Here is a 23,176-nt window from a genome sequence, read left to right as displayed (position 1 = left end):
TTCACCTACTAAACTACTAAATTTATAAGAAAATTGGAAACGTAATCCTAATACTTTTTATCAATGAAAATTAAAACACTAGTATCTAAACCTTTACCTACTAAACTACTAACAATTAAATATTAGGCAAATGGTTTTTTTCTCCGCGATAGCAAACTTTTAAATCACCGAAATATTCCGAAAACTTTTCATTCAACGAGACAACCGTCAACGACGTCTGCCCGCGTTCGGGTGCCGCGCTCGCTGACGGGCCGATTATTTTTAGCTACTGCGCGGGGACGAGGGGGCAGGCGGCGGGCGTTGGCGCATACTATACTTACGATGCTTATGTTCAAAAGTATAGGTTGATTAATAAACACTTACCGAAGTGAAGTGTAGTAATATTATTCATATCTAAGTACTTATGGGTAGGATAATGTTTTGATTTGATGAAAAGTTTGTGTTCTATGTACTTGTGTATAATTTTCAGATCTCAAGCAGGAAATAGGGAATTAAGTTTCCCTATTTCAGATTTTTACCCCTCCGCGGCCGCATTCAGACCTCTAGCGTCAAAAGTTGCGGAAGTCTCGAACAAACTTTCACCCCCTAGTTTAAGGGGTTGGGGGTAAAAGTTCCAAGTTTTAGGATTTTTTTGTTGTTTGGGTACTAATACTAGCTTACATACCAAATTTCAGTTTTCTAGGACTTCAGGAAGTACCTTAAGAATTTTGTTGATCATCAGTGAGTGAGTGACGAAATCGGGGTATTTTAGATATCAATAAAATCTAAAGTATAAGAGCTATGCAATTGAAACTTTAGAGGTTTATTAAGTCTACCACTGACATTATATCCTGAAAATTTTGTTTATCTGGTATAACCCAAACTCAAGTTATGAAGGTTCAAAAATACGACGAAGCGCTTCGAGAAAAGGTAGGTAGTGCCCTTGCGCTTCGCTTGGCTCGTCTTGGCGGGGGCACTACCGTGCCCCCAGATACCTACCAAAGTTGTGCACTAAGTATATACCTAATTATTTAAACTCGTCATATTAAAATGAGTCGTCTTTATATGAGTACATATAAACTTACATCATACCTACTTGTATCTATATATTTACCCTAGACTGTACTCGTACTTACTATTAAAACATCTGACATTAAATTAGAATTAACTTACTCGCCATTTTTGCAATTATAATGTAGGTACTCGATAAAATATTTTTTGCAACTTCCCCGCATTTAAAAACACGGCATGCGCTTACGACGTCACGAGTCCGATATCTATACATGTCAATGGCGCAGAAGGGATTGCATATTGGTAGTATGCTAGGGATGCGCATGATTGGCGAAAAGGGAATGTCGATAATATTGAAAATATAGTAAACTAGCGGACCCGACAGACGTTGTCCTGTCTACACGTCTTTAATTTGAACATTTGTCGGATCCAATGTAAAACATTCCAAAATCAACAACTACAAATAAATTAAAAATTAATTAAAAAAAACATTGTCCAGCGGACAAAATTGTGAATGTAAACCATTCTCAGATCCCCTTGAACACACACAAAAAAATCATCAAAATCAATCCAGTCGTTTAAGAGAAGTTCAGTGACATACACACGTACAGAAGAATTATATATATAAAGATATGCTATTATACCCAAGAATTTTTCAGTTTAAAATATAGTATATTTACCTTTTTTCTCAGAGACTAAGGTTATATATATACTTTTTAATAGTTACTACAAAAAATAAGCGAGTCATTTAGTTGAAGTTTTAATATTACTTGAATTACACTACATCACTAGTAGGCATGTCGTATACATGCCATTGGCGCGAGAGAACATGCTTTTTTAGCCGATATTTAAGTTGTTTTTATCAATCAAATATTAGAATAACTATATTGCAATTTTGTTCACTGTGTACAATTATGTAATAACTGGGTATTCAGTTCTTAAGATACATCAATAAAACACGTGAAAGTAATGATTTAATGTGTTTATTTTGTTTTTCTCTGTGATCTGTTTCTTGGCATCTATAGATGTCGGTGGCGCACAGGGCACGCTTGCGCATGACATCTATTCATGCCATTGGCGTTCAAAAGGTTAATCCCCGAAGAGGTAGGCAGATGTGCACTTTATGGCACGTAATGCCACTGTAAAATGTACACTCACATTTCACAATTTATGTTGTAAGTCCCATGTAATATAGGTGGTTAGCCTATTGCCATAAACCGGACACATTTCCAGACTCCGTGCTACTATTGAGATTTTTTTTTTTCGAAATAAGCCCAGCAGTACTTCGCCCGACCCGGGAATCGTACCCGAGACCCCTTGCCGCACTTACAATTCGGCCAACGAGGCAGTCAATAACAATATTAACATTACCTAAAACTCTACTCCACAATTTATTCCCACAGTTTGCTACACCTACCAGCACCTCAGCACAACAAATAAAGAATGAACGCGATCGGAAGTGCTCAGTTATACTCATAGTCGTTTGTGAACACAATTTGTTTTGTAACTCTTTGCCGCAACTAGAACTCGAAGAATTCCTAGAAACAAACATTGGTGGTTATTGGATTTTATTTTTTTATATCGCTTTGGTTGTTGCTGTGTAGATTTGTAAAGTAAAATAAACAAAGGAAATTATGTGAAAGAAAAATCCTTTATGCTACTTTTCAGAAAAATGTTTTTTTTATTATTTTATTAAATGGGGCTTACAATATAAATTGTGATAAGTGGATGTACATTGTACAATGGCGTTACGTGCACCATGTACACCTCTGCCTACCCCTTAGGGGATAAAATGTATGACGATAATGCGGTTTATTTTACACCATACCTCAAAATTAGCGGTTTAGTACACATAGCAGACTAATCTGTAACATCCTTTCGCGTTGTAGAAATATAAAGAAAGAACTTTGTTATTGAAGTATCCATATGACAAGAACTTTTGGTCAATAATTACCAAAATTGGCCGCATCGTCTGATGAGTTTCCACTATAATCCAATTTCATCACTCAATACTTATTATTTTTCATCAAAAAGAGTAACAAAATTGATCATCTAAAATTCCTTTATACCTTAAGCTAACATTATATAAAACCTAAAACCTAGTACGGACCTAATTTCTCGTTAAAAGCAACGAGCGTAATCACTATTAAATAAAGCTGAAAACACACTCATAACACTTGTTGCAAATGAAGTATTAAAATATTCTGAGCCTAGTCTCTCTTACGAGTACCTGCCGATAAGTGGTAGGACGTTAATGGCTCGAGCTTGGCGCAAACGTGAATTTACTAAGAGAGTTTCATTAGGGCGTTGGTGAGTAATTTTAGTAGGTAGTTTATTAAAGAGAATAATAAGATTATTACTAAATAAAGTAAGTAGATTTTTTGAGGCGGAACTTCATCCAATTTTTTCTACATTGAGCGAGGCGAAAGGGAGTGTTACAGTATTACTATCTAAAAACAACCACATTCTTACTCCTATTCTTCGAGCCGGAGATCTGGCAACTGGTTAAGTCTTCCGCTGCTCTACAAAGAAAGATTTGTGATATTCTTCTTCAAGGTATAAGTAGTAGCTGCAGACTGCCTAGCGGATTAACGGGCTCTGGCTCGAAAAGCAGTAGTAGGAACGGTGTGGTTTTTAAAAAAAGTTGAAGGTACATAGTAGTATGATTTTAATGTGTTTAATTCTTTAGGAAAAAAAAATTATAAGCTATTCAGACAAAGTTGTTGACAAATATTTTCCAATTAAAAGCTTAAGGAAAACAATGTGTTGTTAATAATTATCAGCCGTCTAAACATCTATGTGGGTAACAGAAACAAACATTTCAAATTGTATAGACTGGCGCAGACAGTTTTAAAATTGAATCTGACTTTATCATTGGTAACTGGTGTAAAAATATCATACGAGGTACGTTAAATTAGGTCTGGAATAGTTGAATGGAAAACGAAAATGAATTTTATTGCGATAACACTAGATATCATTTTACTATTGAATGGTGTGGTCATCGAAGGACAGAGTAAAATACCTTTGTTACTAACACTACTCCTCTCGTGGGTATCCTGAGAGCTAATTAAAGATTACTCATTGACAGAGACCGAGTAGCAGCGCTTTTTGGCTTGAGCCGGTAGCTAAATGCCACTTTAGCGTTTGTCGACTAGCTCTGAACTGTTTAAACATCGATAGCACCCAGTATTTCAATGAATTTATTTGTTGCTGCTCTTTACCTCTGACAATATTACTAAACAGGTTTGAGTCGAGTGAAATATTAAGGAGAATTTTATTTATCCCGATATTTGTAAGAAAAGGAACTTCTGTCGAACAGCCTACCATGTTGAACTAGACATTCTAATTGTGTTTATTTCGAGCGACTATTACCCTATGGTACAGTCAGCTCGCACAAAATGTTTTAGTACAAATTGAAAATCAATCAATATATTTAATAAATACTTTTTTATAGCTCAGTTATTTGATATGCAAGTAAGAAATTAAATAAATAGCAGCTATTATTACACAAAATTAAATGTTTTATAATTAAGCCATATCTTTGCACCTACGTGTATCGTTGTGACTTATAACACAAATAGTGAAAAGTGGGTGTATTGTACATTATATAGCGGCATTACGTGCCGTGATGTGCACCTGCCTATCCCTTCGGGGCTAAAAGGCGTGATGATGTGTGTGTGTGCTTGACTCATTAGCCGACCAAGATGGCTACTATCTCTGTACTGAGTCAATCTTTATTTTTATTTTCGTACCTAAATAACAGGGCTGACTGTATATACAACTGAAGGTATTACAACCTTGAGGATTGTTGACAAAGCGCTAATGAAAATTCAATTTGTCTTCGTGTGATCTATCTCGTTGTTTGGCTACAAAAATAGTCTAGGTATAAAGGGTGTCGTTTTGAAGCCGAGAAACATTCAAACATTCAAGGACTAACTCAGCTATCGATTCTCAGTCCAAATCAATAAAAAAATGGTGGGCAATTTTTTTTTTGATAATACTAAAATCCTTAAGTTAGAACTACGACTATCACATTCCAAAGTTATGTAACTAGCTTAAAACGCGGCATTACACACACAAACTCAAACACGTATTTGATATTATTACCAATTCCCTAAAAACCTTTTTTTGACGGATTATTCTGAAATACTGCCAAACTTAAATAATTTATTATAGCCGTGTTTTTACCTATTGACCAGAAACCTTATTTTAAATCGAACATTTATGACTACTGTGACATGCCCCCGTGTTTTGTTGTGGTTTCAAAACTACACCCTGTGTAATACAATTATAGTTCAGAAACGCTGGATGAGTCAGCAATCCGTCAACACAGACAATGAATGCTTTTGTATTTTTTTTTAATTTTAGGTCTAGAATTTGTTTTGTATTTATGTCACGCTATTTGTACTGAAGTTTAAGAATACAAATAGTGAAATATTTTTTCCGTGAAAGAGTTTTAGAATAATGCTTTAATTTATTTCTGTTTTAGGTCACATTGTGACATTATAGGCAATATCAAATTCCGATATTTAATAAAAAAAATGTGTTCCGTATTTCACATCAAAATCTTTTTTTATGGTATAAACCAGTAAATGAGCTGACGGATCACCTGATTGTTGCCAAAGCAATTGTCGCCGCCTATGGACACCCGAAACATTAGAGGCGTTACAAGTCCGTTGCCGGCCTTTTGGGGGTTATAAATTTAAGGGTTGTTGGGGAATCGGGGATTAGGAAGATTGGGAAAGGGGTAATCTACGAAATTAATTGTAGATAATCCGCATTTTTTCTTAAACCAAAACCATATTTTTGTTGTATTGTATTAAACGTTTAAAGTAACATATAACTTTACAGTTATATTTACTCGAAAACGACAGAAACTGTGATTTCAACAAATATAAAGTGAAAATTGCAACCGAAATTAAATGTTTGCCAACCCAACAGATTTCAGCAGCTAAAACCGTTTAAATTCGGGGTGGGTGGACAGTAAGTGCTGCTCGTTACCCCTTACCTGACTATAAAAGGCGTCTATATCTGATACGCAGTAAACTTAAATGCGAAACGAAGTCATTGCCTTTTTATTAACTGTAGCCTTAGTACGAGTTTACTTTACGTTGGACTACTAAACGAGAGCGCGTTCGGTGCTCTGATTGGTCGGCTCCAAGAACTAACCAATCAGAACGCGCTCTCGTTTCGATTTCGTTCTGGTAAGTTACTGGTTGGTTTTATTGACCATTATAGTAATGTATTTGTAAATTACTTTTTTAAAGAAAGGTTTCAATATTTTTGGCTTTTGAAATCGTAATTTTAAATTCGAAAATGCAACATACATCAATAATATCAACAGCTCGTGTCAGTCCACAGTATCTTTTTTTAAAGGGGAAGTATCATGGAATGTCTCTTTTCGCCCTGAGTGTGGCAAAAGGTAGGGTCAGTAACTTCCAAAAGACCGGCAACCAACTTGTAACGCTACTGGTGTTTCAGGTGTCTATGGGTGGCGGCGATTGCTTACCATCATATGATCCGTCTGCTCGCTTACCAGCTTATACCATAAAAAAATGAAATCGTAAGGTCTGTAGCGTACATTAAATTTATAGTAAAACTACTGGTATGCTCGTTACATGACTGTGTGAGGAAATATGACGAGTGGGTCAATTAGTGAAGTCAGCCACCCAAGCTGCACTCTAAGCGTCCTTCGGGAGAAAATGTAGTGTCAAGCGGGACCACTAATAGGAGAGCTTGTTTAAAGTTTTAAAAATGTTAATGACTAGACTGACTTTGATAGAATATATTAATTTAGTTATTGCTTTTGTAAAAACACAGGATAGATGGAAACGTTGACTAACATAGGATGTTTTTTCGGTGTCATTCCTAGGTGCGTTTACAGAATACGTTATTTCTACATTAAAACTAAACCCGCGCATAGCGCATACCCAGATAATGCGTCAATTATTTTGTAAACCCTGCTCCAAACTGAGATTTTCACAAAAATTTTGTAGTCATTGTCGAAACACTCCAAATTTAGTTTTGTAAGAGAAAAATTGGAAATCTAAAATCTCGATACCACATTTTCCTGATCGACAAAATCGATCAAGTTGCTTCACTCGTTACAAATGAAGTAAAATCCATACAATATCTTTCCTCCTAAAACTTCTGTCACATATAAATTCTATCGAGAAATCGAGTACTCAATACTGATGGTAATATTCTATCTGCTATTCGATACTCGTAAATCTCGATATCGACAACTTTATATTACGGATTTGGTATCTAAAGAACTTGGCATACAATGTATGGAAATACGAGTAGTAGGTATGACACAGTTGCACATCAAAATATACTAAATCAGTTTATCATGGTCTCTTTATATATGGTTTTTTTTAAAACGTTGCCCCACATTAGGATTTTCTCCTGTGTCGTGGGTGCGTTTACAAACATACAAGTTCACATACAGATTATCTCGAACCTTCAATAGTCACTTACTGGTTTTGTATAACTTGAGATGTAGCGGTATTCACCTACATTCCATTCCTTATATCTTTTAGGTCGTAGAGATGAAGATTACCTAAGCATGTTTTTGGGTAAAATAAGTGTCGTCTGGTTTTATAATAATCATTATTATCATAGTATGTTGTGTTTTTATAAGAACCTCTTCCCTATGGGAAAATAAGAGAAAAGGTGTGGGCTTTAGACAAGGGTGTTAAAATAGACCTAGGAGAGATTTGGACAGTGAGAAGGAGCCTGGTTTAGGAAAATAATACATTTGGCTTGTGACTGGATCAAATGTAATAACAATATTAGCAATATACTTATCGGATATCGCTGAGGTGTACGTGGCTATTATATTTGTATCTCTGTTAAAGGGTAGGTCTAGATATTAGTGACCTAATTGTATTTCATCCACCTTGCCAAGGTACCCCTAAGGGGGTTTAGCATTATTATGGACCTGACTAGTCTGTAGATAATGCAAGTGTAGGTGTATTCATCGTCATCATCGTAGTCAGCAGAAAAATGCCAATATACAAAAACAAAAATCAATTTCAAATCAAACATGAAACCACAATATTGGCATTTCAAACAAACGATTTCCCATACGTAATAACTTGCCCCATTATGTTGTTCGAGTATAAAAAGTTAGACATCAAAGAGATATGAATCGATTTTGCATTGAATTTTTAATGCGATTACTTCGTAAACACGTCACTATTGTGTTTCAAGGGTAAATATTGTTGTTTACTCAAAGAGCAATCAGAACACCACTGATTCTCATCTGTGTTGGCCCCATACCTATCCTAGTAGGGTTGATGTCTGATGGGAAGCCGTAAAGGGAGAGAATTGGAGTTTATCATTTTCTTTTTCTTCTCCTCTAATAATATCTTCTGATTTATTTCGTTGTGGGATCCAAGACGGTCATTCATGTCCTTGGTACGCAGTGAACTTCAGTATTCTTTCGTTTTCATGGTTTTATCTACTGTAGATCCTGGCTTATAGGTGTTGCCGCGGTTTTGGAAGGATATGGTGGGTTTGTCTTATTAAAAAATAATGTTACTTATATTATATGTATATCCGAATGATACGTTCCCGGGAATATAATTCAAGTTCTCTTACTATTTTACTACTTACTAAGTGATATTTTAATTAACAAAATCCATTAATGGATTTCATTAATGGACAGCGGTTTTATTACGACTTTAAGATAATTTTGAAAATCCCCGTGAGACTTTTACACCTGTAATCGTTAGACTAACGAGTACGAGACTGTCTTTGTTATTTAAATTAATCGATAGTGTTACGTCTTGACCTTATTACAGTAAGTACCTTCAGGAAGGTTGACGAGCCGATCGATACCTTCCCATTCATTGTCATTTCTAATCGATTAAAAAGGTTGCCGTTATCTAGGTATTATGTTTTAATATTTTTGAGCTTGATTGATGAGTGGTAAGGGTTGATCTCAATTGAGAGATGGGTAAAAAATAATATATTAATGATGGTCCTTTTTTTAGAAAAACTCGTGTTTGCTTTATCTGTTACGCAGATTAAGTTATAACTCTAGGTTATTTTGTGATTAGAAAAAAAAACACAGTTTATGCCCTTCCTCTAATGATAAACGGACATAGTTTTTAAATCAAAGGTGGTAGACTATATGTCTAAAAAGGGACAACAGTTTTTTTTTTCAAAATTCAAGATCATAGTGTGATCTATTTAATTAAATAGTCCGCAGTTAGTTAGCTGCGGACTAACGCGTTTACCGGGGCTCCGGCTGAAAAAGCACGAGTAGGAACGGGATGGTTTTTAGTCAGTACGAGTCTGATACTTCCTCTCGCTTCGCCCAAGACGGGAAAGTCATTATACAATTTTAAGCAAAGTGTCCTTAAAAAAAAAGAGTCTCTCCTCAAAAAAGTGTCAATTTGAGCTCTGTCTCAGGAAAAGTGTAAAATATAGAAAAACATTGTGCTACGTGACAAAATTCCTTGATGAACACCAAGATGACTCTCAGATTACTATCATATACACACGAAACATGCTGTTTCTTTTAACAAAAATGTAAGAAACGAAGTGTATGAAATACAAGTACACCTGTGCACATTTTTTACTAAAAAATGCTCAGCTGTTTCTTATGAGTAACACTTTATAAGTACTTTAGTATAAAATGTATAGAATGGTGCCTTTTTTGCTCACGTTCGCTCTTCGCTCATATTCCTTAGCAAAAAGCATTCGGATATTAAGTACATTGACTTCTTTAGTAACGTTTATACTTTTACTGTTACACGCTATTTGAATACGTGTGGAAAATTTTAACAGTTAAATAGATATTTTGTTTAATAAAACAGATAATTATTTTAAGTTTTTAACTGACATGGTCACTAACACTAACATTAGAACATAAGACGGGATATTTAACATGTTTATTTATGTCTATGAGTTTCCGATATTTCGGCACTGTTGCAAGCGCCATGATAACAGATAAACTGGCTTAACTGGATGGATGTAACATAATATATTTTGTTTAAAAGTTCTGAACATTCATTTTGTTGAAGGATATATTTAATAATGTCGTATCATTCCTAAGTTTTTCAAGACGAAGAAGAGAATAAAATTACATATTATTTTAATAGTTGTTTAAGTAAAACAAAAACCACAATGACATCATTCTCCTACATCATTTAGTACTTCGATATCTAGTTTAAACATTCAAAAAACTAATAAGTATTAAAGTTTTTATCGAATTTGTTTAGTTCTCAATTTTCATCTTGAGTTTATATTGGTGATAAACATTGGCGTTGGTTCTACAATTGGTGCCAATATTGGTGTATTGGTGTACACATTCAATCTGCTATCAACGTAATGTCTATTTATAGACGTGGCATGAAGTGAAGATAATTCTCACGAAATGCACGAATTTGTAGTAGGCTGGATACAATTTAATTATAAACTTATCACCTTCATTTGTATTCCGATCCTGGCTTCAGCAAGTCAACTAATTTTGGATCCAGTGGGTTGAAGGGACACGGTAACTTAAACTGAACATAAAGTACATATTTTGGTACGTCCCAGTACCAATATGCTAGGTTAATTCTTTTGGTTTGATTTGTTTCGGTTTGCTGTTGGGACAGCTGAATTTGACCATATCATGAGCAAAATGAGTACAAAAAATACCTATGTCATAAACATAGGTACTTTTTTCACTCTGTTGTTTTGAGTTTAAGTACTGTAACGTCTGACGTATACCTGCTTAGTGTTTTATAAATTCATTTTTCATAGCACTAGAAAGACAAAAGATGGAAAAGAGGGCCTAAAATATGTTTAGTCTCTTCGCAGCATGTTTTGTTATGTTATAAGGATATGAATTTTATGTTAATGTCCAAGGTATCCATTTCAATTCTTGTGTCATCTTTTCACAATTATGATCACTGTGTAATTTTTGTGATTTTTAAAGACGTTGATTTAATATTGAACTATTGCTTAAAAACAGTACCCTTCCTGCAATAAAGGACCCACAGCTAACTCTAATAATATAAACTCAAAAAACAACACAGTGAAAAAACTCGTACGAGTTAAATCATCTATCAAATAAGCTACCGTGTCTCAATACGAATATTCTATAGAACACTCACGCTAATCGCTGGTATAGAGAAGGTCGCATATATGTCAGGGGTTCAAATCGCAAATTGAACACGTCTGAAAGGACATCTCTAGTCGTGTATGAGCAGTTTGGGTACATATTGTACCTGTTTTTATCTGTATTTATGTTTAGGTATGTGGCACTTAGAATCTAACAATCTAAGAATATTTAGACACTTTTGACAAATGGTGAAGGAAAACAATTCAACAAAGATTTCATACTACAATTCCATTTATTGTGACCTTTTGTGAACACGAATGAAATGAAGATAAATAAATAGGTTGAGATTTGAAATTAAAAATAAAACGTTATTTTAAGTAATTTTATTAGTAAATTAATAAAACCTACTAACGCTTGCGGCCGAAGATTAAACGAAACTTCGCATTCGAGAACCGGAGTAGACCTACTGGGCTTATAAGTTCTAATTATAAGTTTGAAATTGTCAACCTGTATTTATTATATTTTGTTGTAATTTTTGTTTTAGCCAGAGAGTAAAGTTTATTTGTATCTTGTACCTAAGATATATTTTTTGTTAAAGTATAAAAGTCTTACCTTATAAAAAGATATGTGCTTGTATCTCTTTGATATTATGTTGATCTGTAACAAGAAGAAAAATATTGTATTAGTACAAAAATCTAACGTTTTAACATAATATTAAACCTTCCTACTTACAATTTAAAGTTACAAATGGAGTGTCTCTTAAAAAGCCATCACATACAAAAACATTTTACTTCTTACTTTACCAGTTTAATAAAAAACGGATTTATTTTATGAAAGCCTTTCAATGATCCAAATCTCCACACGTATGTGTGCAAAACTGAAAGCTGCCGCAACGCATTTGGATTAAATATAACTTCAAAGAACAACTCAGAGACTGCACGGCTCATTTAAGTTGAAGAAGAAAATATTACCGGCCTTTCCATAATAAAAACGAACAAATTTTCCAATATTTTCCCTATTTACATTCAGGTAAGAGGGAAGTTACCTGATTTCTTATTTTTCTCCGTTCAGATTTATTTAACAATTTTCGACACATTTTTATTTATAGAGAGATACATTTAAAATTACAGTTTGTTCATAATGAAAACTTAAATCACTACATTGTATAAAACAAAGGGACATAGAGACAGCCCTATGTCCCTTTGTATGCTTACATCTTTAAAACTACAAATTCAAATTCAAATTCAAAAAATTCAATACGCATCGGATTTTGAAGCGGTTTTTTTCTAATAGAAAGAGTGATTCAAGAGGAAGGTTTATAGGTATAAATACATGCATAATATATCACCATTGCACCCATGCGACGCTGGGGCGGTCGTTAGTAAGTAATAAATAAATATGTGCAACTTACACACTATAACTTAAAACTAAAACAAAGAAAAAAAATACAATAAAGTTATTATGAAAAAGTAAAATAAAACTATGTTTAGAAAGCGTGATTGGGGGATAGACCTATCCGCGTCCGTAGGAACTACCTAACCACAACCCTGCACGTGTCCCCTGGGTGGTGCCAAATGGATAGAAACGCCGGGTCTCGGGCGGCGGTTAAATAACCCGACTTAGCCAACCTAACCAGTTCGGCTCTCCGTGTCGGTAGGAAATTACCCTCACAAATCGCAACCCTGCAACATCGCAGGACCGATGGTCTTGGCTTAACTGCCCGAACCATGAGGTAGAAAGCCTCTATAAAAATTCACCCCAAGTCTACGGTGGGATACGCGCCAAGAGACTGCATGGCTGGTGGGAGACCAGTCATTAGCGACCAACCTCGGCGGACCTGGCAAACGCCGTTGAAGAAGCCTTCTAGGGAGAATAGGCGTCACCTCCCTAGCGACCAGAATATATCGACCTTACTCGTGGGAATAGATATGAATGAATTAGAAAATAATATTAATAAAAAAAGTGAAGACTGTAAGAGGGTGGGTACCCGGGCCCCCTTACCAGTGAATGCTACTGGTCTTAAAGAAAGTAATAAGAAGCTAGCACAGCAAGTTTTCCATCCTGGTCTATTCCTGGCCAGACCTAGAAGTGCATCTCTTAGCTCTGTGATAGATGCTAACAATCAAGGTCAGAATACTCACTCGAGCAATACGGATACCGAAGCCGATAATCTCAATCCTCCCACGTGGCAGAGAGTACCACAGCTACGCAGTGCTAAAAGGAAAGCGATTAAATCGCCTTCTCCGGAGAGAATTGTGACCACAAATCAATTTAACTCTCTTTCTGTTGACCAGGAAGAAAATAACGAAGCGGAACCTCCTGTAAAGGTTTCTAAACCTCCTCCGATAATTCTTTATGGAATAGAAGAACTCACCAAGCTTACTGAACTCCTTGAAGGTGTGGCCAGCAAAACCGATTTCAAATACAAAATAATAAATCAAAACCAACTTCGCATTAATTGCACTAACGTAGAGGTCTACCAATCTATTATTAAAGTTATTCGAGAGCAAGGACTTATTGGACACACATTCAACAGAAAGGACAATAAACCTTGTAGAATTGTAATCAAAAACCTCCATCACTCAACACCTATTAGTGTCATAAAGGAAACCCTAGAAGAGACCGGAAACACAGTTATCGGAGAGATAATAAATGCGAAGTACGGACCAGAAAAGAAACCCACCTCAACATTTTTTGCGACCCTACAACAAAGCCCTAACAATGACGCGGTAAAGACCATCAAATACATCCATCATCAATTAATCACCATAGAGCCACCACGGAAACGAAACTCCATCGTTCAGTGCCAAAAATGTCAACAATATGGGCACTCTAAAAACTATTGCATGCGACCTTACCGCTGCGTGAAATGTGCCCAAGGACACAGGACAGCAGATTGTCCAAAGACCGATCGGAATACTCCAGCTAAATGTGCTCTGTGTTTCGGTGCACACCCGGCAAACTACAAGGGTTGCGACGTGTATAAAGAAATACTAGCTAGGAAATCAAACAAGCAGTCACACATAAGGAATAGAGCAACAACAACAAATATTGATAATCAACAGATGCCAGTAGATTGCATTCCTGTAGCCAACAAAGGTGGCCAGGTACCGAGAAAACCACTACAACCAGCCACACACAGTGAAGGAAAGACGAACCTGAACACCAAAAAGAGACCAAGCTACGCCGAAATATTGAGAACCAACCAAAACACAGTGATTATGGATACAACTACACCAAATAAAACTGAAGAAATGCTTCTCAAACAAGCAGAAAAGTTTGATCTAATCTTACAACAAATGAGCACCTTAATCAACCTCATAACAACTCTGGTAGCCAAAATATCCTAATGGCTTCCCTAAAGATAGCAGCGTGGAACCTAGACGGGTTATCTCCCAACATGAAGGAAGTCGAAGTCTTTTTACATTCACACAACATAGATATCTTACTTGTGTCCGAATCTCATTTGACTGACAACAGTAGTATTCATATACGTAATTATAATATTTACACCACAAACCATCCAGACGGCACAGCACATGCGGGCGCTGCCCTAATTATAAAATCAAATATTAAACACTATGAGCAACCGCAATTTAAGAAACCACATATACAAGCAGCAACTGTTGCAGTCAATGATCGAAATGGTTCATTTAATGTGTCTGCTATATACTGCCCGCCAAAGCACAACATAAAAGAAGAGCAATATGACGAGCTATTCAACACACTTGGACTACGTTTTATAGTAGGTGGAGATTGGAATGCTAAACATTTACACTGGGCTTCTAGACTTACTAGCACGAGAGGTAGAGAGCTCAAGAAATCTGTAGATAAGAACAATCTGACTACCATCTCAACTACTGAACCGACTAATTGGCCGACTGATCCAAGCCGCCTTCCTGACGTCATAGATTTCTTCATAGTAAAGGGTCTGTCGAGGCTTTCTCATGAAATTACAACTAGCTTGGACTGTAACAGCAACCACGTTCCGGTGATTCTTACTATCGGCAGTACTGTTTTGAACATGGGACAGAAAACCAAACTCTACAACAAGCGTACTGACTGGAACACTTTCCGCGAACTGGTTCATGAGAAATTGGAAATGAGGGTAAAGCTTAAAACCACATCAGACATTGACAACGCCGTACGCAAATTAACATCAGTTATCCAGGAAAGTTGTTGGATGTCCACGCCTGAAGTTTGCGAACGTTCGCCTCAGAGTAAAACATATTCTGAGTCTATACGACAAAAGATACTCGAAAAAAGGCGGCTGCGTCGAGTATGGCACATCAGTAGACACCCAAATGACAAAAGGAAGTTGAACAGAGCTATAAGGGAATTAAAAACTCTTATCAAGGACGCTAACGACGCTGCCCTAGATGTCTACCTAGAGGGTTTGTCAGCTACAAAAGCAACCAACTACTCACTATGGAAAGCTTGTAAAAACTTTGACAGACCATTACATCAAAAACCGCCTCTACGTGCACACGATGGCCAGTGGATTAGAAGCCCTCATGACAAAGCTGAAGCCTTCGCAAAGCATCTTAGTCAAGTATTTACTCCAATCACAGCTCTGAATGCGGACGAAACAGATATTGACCTGATTCTGGACCAAGTTTTTCAACTTGATATACCCCTCAAATTAGTGACGCCAAAAGAAATATATAGAAACCTTAAGTCCCTTAAAAACAATAAAGCTCCAGGGTATGACCTTATTGACAAAAAGGTTCTTGAAGAATCGCCTCGAAAAGTTGCTGTATACCTAACAATGGTATTTAATGCAATAATGCGAATTGGATATTTCCCAGATCTTTGGAAAGTATCGAATATTATAATGATTCACAAACCTGGGAAACCTATACACGAAATCACATCATACAGGCCAATCAGCCTTTTGCCCATAATGTCAAAGTTGTTTGAAAGGTCACTACTTACCAGAATGATAAAAGTAATCAAAGAAAAATCAGTCATCCCGGAACATCAATTTGGGTTCAGAGAAGAGCATGCGACTGTTGAACAAGTGCATAGGGTGTGCAGAGTTATTAGAACGTCACTGGAAAAAAAGGAATACTGTTCATCAGTTTTTCTAGATATCCAACAGGCCTTCGACAAGGTGTGGCACAAAGGTCTTCTATTCAAGATAAAATCCATATTACCACACACATTCTACGGAATCCTGAAATCCTACTTGTCTGATAGGATTTTCCAAGTAACCGAGAACGACTGTACCTCAAACTTTTATGAAATATCAGCAGGAGTACCTCAGGGATCAGTGCTGGGACCAGTTTTATACACTCTGTACACATATGACTTACCACTAAGTCCAGAAGTTACTGTGGCAACCTTCGCTGATGACACAGCATTACTCGCCTCGCACAAGTGTCCAAACAGAGCTTCTCGTATCTTGCAAAACAGTCTGAATAAAATCGAAAAGTGGTTGGCCAAATGGAGGATTGCAGTCAGCGCATCAAAGTCAGTACACATAACATTCACTCTCCGGAAAGAAGACTGTTCTCCAGTCAGTTTGAATGGCGTTCAACTTCCACATCAGCATACAGTCAAGTACTTGGGCATGCACCTGGACCGTCGACTTACATGGAGGAAACATGTCCAAACAAAACGTGATGAAATGAACCTAAAATACAAGGGTCTCTACTGGCTACTGGGACGTAACTCAAAACTGTCATTGGAAAACAAGTTGCTCGTTTACAAAACAATCCTAAAACCAGTTTGGACTTATGGTATCCAGTTGTGGGGCTCTGCCAGCGCCTCTAACATAATGGTTATACAAAGAGTGCAAAACTACATTTTGAAACAGATGTCAAATGCACCATGGTTTATTAAAACATCAGAGGTCCATGAAATTCTGAACATACCTATGGTTAAACAGGAAATAGAAACTCATGGAGCAAACTATAAACTCAGGCTATTGAAGCATCCAAATCAGCTGGCAGGGCAGCTCACTATCCCCGAGACCATACGTAGACTTAAGAAGCGGCGTGATATTTTCGATGACTAGAGGGTCCAGGATCCAAATAATGAAGGGCTGGCTCTAATGAGAGCAGCACCCTAAACGACACAAAGCACCCACCACATCTGTTTATAGTCTGAAATGACTGATTGCAAGATCAGTAAAAAAACAAAAAAAAAAAAAAAAAGAAAGCGTGATATAGTTTCACAATACACGATTATCGTGTATCATATATATTTACTCTGAATTCGTTCGAAGTATAAATACTAGTAAATAATATTATTAATCTATTATGACTAGTAGGAAGTTCGTTAAGAACTCAGCTAATCTGCCATTTCTTGGAAACTGAATCCATGATCAGAAGAGTGCTTGATATTTAAATACAAGTGGCTAAGGGTTGTTTATGTAAATTAAATAAAATGGCTCGAAATTATTTAATTAAAGATTGATTCCTAAATCAGAATTTTCCTCTGAGTTGCATCGTCTTTAATGGCATTGATACGAGTATATTAGTAACAGGGATGATGACTGGGTATAAAAATTAAATATTTAATTAGTCCGTCAGTTTGGTAATGAAAAAATATTAGACACTTATTTTTTATATTGTCATATAACTCATATAAGGCAACAATACTTAGGTAAAACGAATTAAAGTGTGGAAACGGGAGCAAATACGTAATTTTTACGTATCTAGAAGTGACGTGATGCGGTATTTCAAATCAATACATCTTCAAAAGTATTTGTTTCCGAATGAAAATAAAAAATGCGTATCTAATATTTTACAATATACTACAAGACGGAGATTAAAATAAAATATAGACATCTAACCTATTATCAAAATAACTTGATTTATATCTATCCATCTCCTTTTAACCGCAACAGATTAAATAGGTCTACAACCCAACTCATTTATTATTTTATTTCAGTTCTTCTCTCTAAGTAATTCGCTCGCTAAAATATAATGGTCGTTAACCCGAAATAGAACTATAACGACCCCAAAATATTTAAACGAAGTAAGTACTCAGTTCTCATTCCGAGCAGGTGATTAACTAATTCATACTTAAATGATTAATGTGAACATTATAAGACGTGTCTGTTTGTTTGTCCGTCTTTTGTGGCGAAACGGAGCAATGCATAGACGTTTTTTTAGCAAGGATATTTTGAAGGGATAGGGGATGACAGTGGCAATTTTTGTGTCTTTCTAACTCTCCACTCCCCTGAAATACGGGATGGAAGCTTGTATGGCGTATATTTTCACAATTTTCAAGAAAGAAAGTAGAAAATTGTTTTTTTTTTTTTATAGAATAGGGGGCAAACGAGCAGATGCGTCACCTGCTGGTAAGCGATCAGCCCCGCAGATAAACACCCGTAACACCAGAGGAGTCACAGGGGCGTTATCGATATTTTAAAAAGGAATATAACGCTCTTTTCTTGAAAGTTTGAACGTCGTATCGGTTCTGAAATATCGCCGATATTATGTGGTATGCCGACTATTTGTACAATAATAAGAGCGCGAGCGAAACCGCGGACAAAAACTAGTAGGTACATTATAATATTAAATTGATTCAACCATAATCCACTGCCAAGTATTCATCAACACAAACTACTAAAGTAATTAATCAAATACGTATAATTTATTGAATATTTCTCAGAATCTATTTCTTGATCCTTATTTTAAAGTCTTAGGGTTCAATTTTGAGATATTAAAATCAATATATTATAATTATGAAGAATTAATTTTCTTAGTAAGAACTTGGTTAATTGCATTGTCAGCGTGTTTGCAAGTAAAGGAAACTGGTTGCTATGACGTTAGATGCTTTTTTAAGATGTTTTGTTTTTATTTATTTTTTTAACGTTGTTAAGTCTGCGTTTGGCCACTAAACCGCTTACTGTCAGGACGGCGAAGCGAAGATATTGATTTGTTATTATATGATTAGCTTTATTATGCTATAAGACGGTAAACGAGCAGACGGCGTTAAAAGTGTGTTGCCGACCTTTTAGCGGTTAGGAATTTAAGGGTTGATGGGGAATCGGGGATTGGGAAGCGGGGTAATTGGACCTCCGGTAACGTCACTCACCCAACGAAACTTAACGCAAGCGTTGTTTCATGTCGGTTTTCAAAATTCGCAAAAGCCGAAATGCCCAGCAATACTCAACTTGACCCGGAAATCGAATTGGTAAAATTATAGGAATAATAAAATCTCTCCCTGTAATTTAATACTGAGAGACATTTGCGTGCAAAATATGAATAGTGTAACTCATAAAACATAAATACCGATTTAGGCGACCTTGTCCTTCAGTGCAAGTATTTAACCAGCATATCAAGCTAGTCAACCGTGAAAAGTAATTTTCATCTCTATAACACAATTAGAAAGGTTGAAAATCTATTAAACAAATTGAGCCGTTGGTTTACCTTCATGTGCTTCACTTGCAAAATACTATCGCCATCAATCAAACTGATGTTATCCATTTATATCGATTAAGATCGATCAAGTCAAAACTTTGGAACTTTTTCTGGTGATCGTGAGAAATGTGGTTTTTATAGGACCCAGTTGGTTACTTTTTATAATTTATATGTCCTTCTTTGAAGAATACTAATATACCACAGAACACATACTTTTTGTTAGAATAACACTTTTAGTGGTGAGTCAGACAAGCAAAATTTGTATCAACGACCCAATCTCCGATTCCCCAACGCTTAAATCCGTGATCCGTCTGATCGTTTACCGGCTTATACCAAAAAAAAAACTTTACGATAAAAATTAAGATATAAAAACCTACCATTCTAAAAGAACATTCTTCAAATTGAAGCCTCGTAAACCAATACCAAACCGTACAACGAAAATTTCCTACTAATTCTCTTAGAAACCCTAAATTAGGTTATAATAAACCTTCCCAAGCAATTGACTTTATCAAATCTCACGAGTAATGTTCTCAGAAAACTGTGTTTTCTTTCAATTTTCCCCCTAATTGATACAAACCATATAAGAAATGGTACGTATTGGCAAAATTTCACGAATATTTTCGCGTTCATCAAAATTAATTAAGATCTCATTATGAATTCATTAGTACTTAATTTCAGAGAGGATCAAAAGTCTCTCGAACGCTCAATTATGTGTTATTTCATCTTATAATAGTCATTTCTAATTATTTTTTTAATTGTGAACGTAATACTTACTACGGTGTGATTTTTTTAAGGGGGTGAGGGCACCCAATGTCTTCTCCCGAAAGTGGGCTGACTTTAACTAATGTCACAACTCTACTCAACAATCTTTCTAGTACCTCCTATTTAAAGCCCTATGCACATCGTAACGCTGCGGACTGCCTAGCGGGTTACCGGGGCGCCGCGCCGGCTCGAATAGCAGAAGTAGGAACGGGGTGGTTTTTATTCAGTAAGAGTCTGACACTCCCTCTCGCCTCGCCTAAGGCGGGAGAAGTCATTGGATGATTTTCCCCCTCAAAGAAGGATACTGGAATGAACAAGATAGTTTGTTTGTTATTTTTCAAAAGTGCCTTATTAGTCTAATTGATGAAGGATATTGACTTTTCCTTTAGAGAAACACGGTTGAACAAGAATCAAACTTAACTACTTTGTAACTACGACCAATAAAACAAAATCTTTTCCAGTTTATTGTCAGTCTCGTAGGATATATACAGGATGGTTTGTTACTAGAGCACAATCCCGTATGGAGTTATACGAGAAGAACAGATCATTTCACACGTTTTTGTCGAAGTCAATAAAATATTTAACTTGTATTGTTAATTTTAAAATAACCCAAGTGGGAACTACAAATCGGAAAAAATACACGTCATGTATTTTTTTTTTATTATCCTACTTTTATACTTTATTTAACTAGTAAATCAACGAATAAAGTATGAAAACTACGATAAAAAATACTAAAAAACTAAGCAAAGCGGTTTTTTTTTATTTTTAAGTATTAGAGGTACCGCGTGGGTTTGTTACCTTTGTTAAAAAAAAAATTAAAAATAATTTGTTCTATAATCTCATACGTACATTGTGTTCTAACAACAAATCACCCTGTGTAGAACATTGTAGAACGTATTTTATATCGTTCTCAAGAAGCGAGTAATGGAAAGCCTTGAGAAACAATTGAACGGCGGAAATTACAAAGACTCGCACTTACAGATCTCTGGATTTTACGAGTCGTAGTATTTCAGTTGTTTAGACTGTTTTATATTAAAACAGAAATTAGTACTTATGCTGTTTTATCAAAGACTACAGACAGTTTAATTACTGGCTAGGAGGAGGCTATTTTTGGCGAAGCTGCGGACTACCTAGCGGGTTTGCCGGGGCTCCGACTCGAAGGGCAGGAGTAGGAACAGCACTCCCTCTCACCTCGCCCTAGGCGGGAGAATTCATTGGTAGATTTTCCACCCATAAAAAAGGTATTTTTTGGCATATTTATTAATGGCAGACATTGAAATAATGTAGAACTTTTATTTGTTTGTCTTAGTTTTGCGATGAAGACTTTTCATGATTTGATTTATGACAAAGATAGTTAGAGACTACACAGTAAGAAACGCTTGTTTTTTTTCGTCTCTCTACATTGAATACCAAACCAACATCAACATTAGCAAAAATTACATTAGACAAAAATAATTCGATGGAAAACAGAAAAACATCAATTAGGGTTTCCTCGGATTAAAAAAAAAGCACACAGCCTTTACACAAACTTAATTGAAACTTGGCAACCGCCTAATCAGACCCGAACAAACTTTTTGCCAATTCGGCGCGCCAATTTTAGGCTACGGTTCGACAAAAAAGTGACAAAAACGACTACGTAATGGCTATATTTTGACACAAAACCTTTTGGCCTGAGGGAAATGAGATACGTTTAGGCGAAACCTTCTCTTTTTGCTCAGAGTAAAAGGGAGATTCTTTAAAAATGTTGTGAATCTCCATTTCTATTTAACTTGTATTCATTATGATAATATTTCTATAGAATTTTTATTTAAACCTAACTAATTAGGAAAAGCTTTGTATTTGTTTTCTTTTGTGATTCTCGTTTAACCTTTTTTTTGTGGAATAATGTAACTATGTTTTTTATATTACGTGCCATGAATTTTAATTTGGTGATCAGTGTTCCTTACATTTTAAATATGTATAATATAATTATGATAATACAATTGGGAGCATGGGATAAAAGAAGTCACAAAGTCATGAGACAGTTTCGAGTTATTTTCACTCACTCACACAACGAAATATAACGCAAGATTTGCTTCACGTCGGTTTTCTGTGAGGTCTTGGTATCACTCCGGTAGAGCCAGCCAATTTGTGCTGAAGCATGGCTCTTCCACATTTAATTCTGAAGAATGGACTTAATATTTATGTTTTACTTATGTGACGACTTAATTCAAATCAATTGACATTTTATTCTCTAGATTACAAGATTTTTAAGCAATCATTGAGGTTTTCCAAAATAAATACTATCACAAAACAAATAAAATCCATTTTCCCTGAACAGACAAGTATCAAAAGCCTCAATTTACGTTAGTTGTACAATATATGACGTAACATTAATACATAATGTTGTCTGATGACACTCGTTACATCGTTTGACCGAACATAATATTTATGGCCCACAATATAGAGGACCACCTTAATGGACGAACGTGGGTACAATAGGAATATTTATTATTCATATTCTATTTTTAGGGAAGACACACTCGAAATGTAGTTAGCTGTTTTATATAAGTATGGATACACTACCACATCAATCTATACAATACCAGTTTATCATGACCTTGCTTTATAAGATGTTTTAGGACATTCGACGGTCAGTTTACACTGGTTTTATTAGCTTGACTTGCAGCCGTATGTAAGATCCAGTGTATTTGATATTCATAGGAAACGATTGATAATACGGTAAGCCGACCCACAGACCAATTGGATACTATCTTCTTTGAATTGTCAAAATGTTTATTTTATTGTTTTGTTTGTTTGATAAAATCGTTGTTTATTAAAAACAACGGTTTACTCACTTAAATATACAATATTGAGAAAAACTCTACTAGTTACCGCGTCTGCGCACGCTGTTCATGATGAAGAGTCCCTCTGTGAGTCGAAACTAGTAGAGCTTTACTCAATATGTATACGTGAATAAATCGTTATTTTTAGTTAACATGTTTTTATT

At 35.7% G+C, this 23,176-nt stretch overlaps 1 protein-coding gene across 1 annotated transcript in view; it reads right to left on the bottom strand.

Annotated features, from left to right (window-relative positions):
• The window catches only part of LOC118270339 (5-hydroxytryptamine receptor 1), a 173,111-nt gene that overhangs the window by 64,138 nt on the left and 85,797 nt on the right, over positions 1–23,176 (bottom strand). Inside the window, exon 3 of the mRNA XM_050698012.1 lies at positions 11,663–11,707. The gene's annotated coding sequence lies outside the window, so the exon portion shown is untranslated. The remainder of the gene's footprint in view (positions 1–11,662; positions 11,708–23,176) is intronic.

The sequence above is a fragment of the Spodoptera frugiperda genome, chromosome 13 (assembly GCF_023101765.2).
Source record: "Spodoptera frugiperda isolate SF20-4 chromosome 13, AGI-APGP_CSIRO_Sfru_2.0, whole genome shotgun sequence".
Taxonomy (NCBI): domain Eukaryota; kingdom Metazoa; phylum Arthropoda; class Insecta; order Lepidoptera; family Noctuidae; genus Spodoptera; species Spodoptera frugiperda.
Note: the sequence above shows the minus strand (reverse complement) of the source record. Positions and strands in the feature narration are given on the sequence as shown.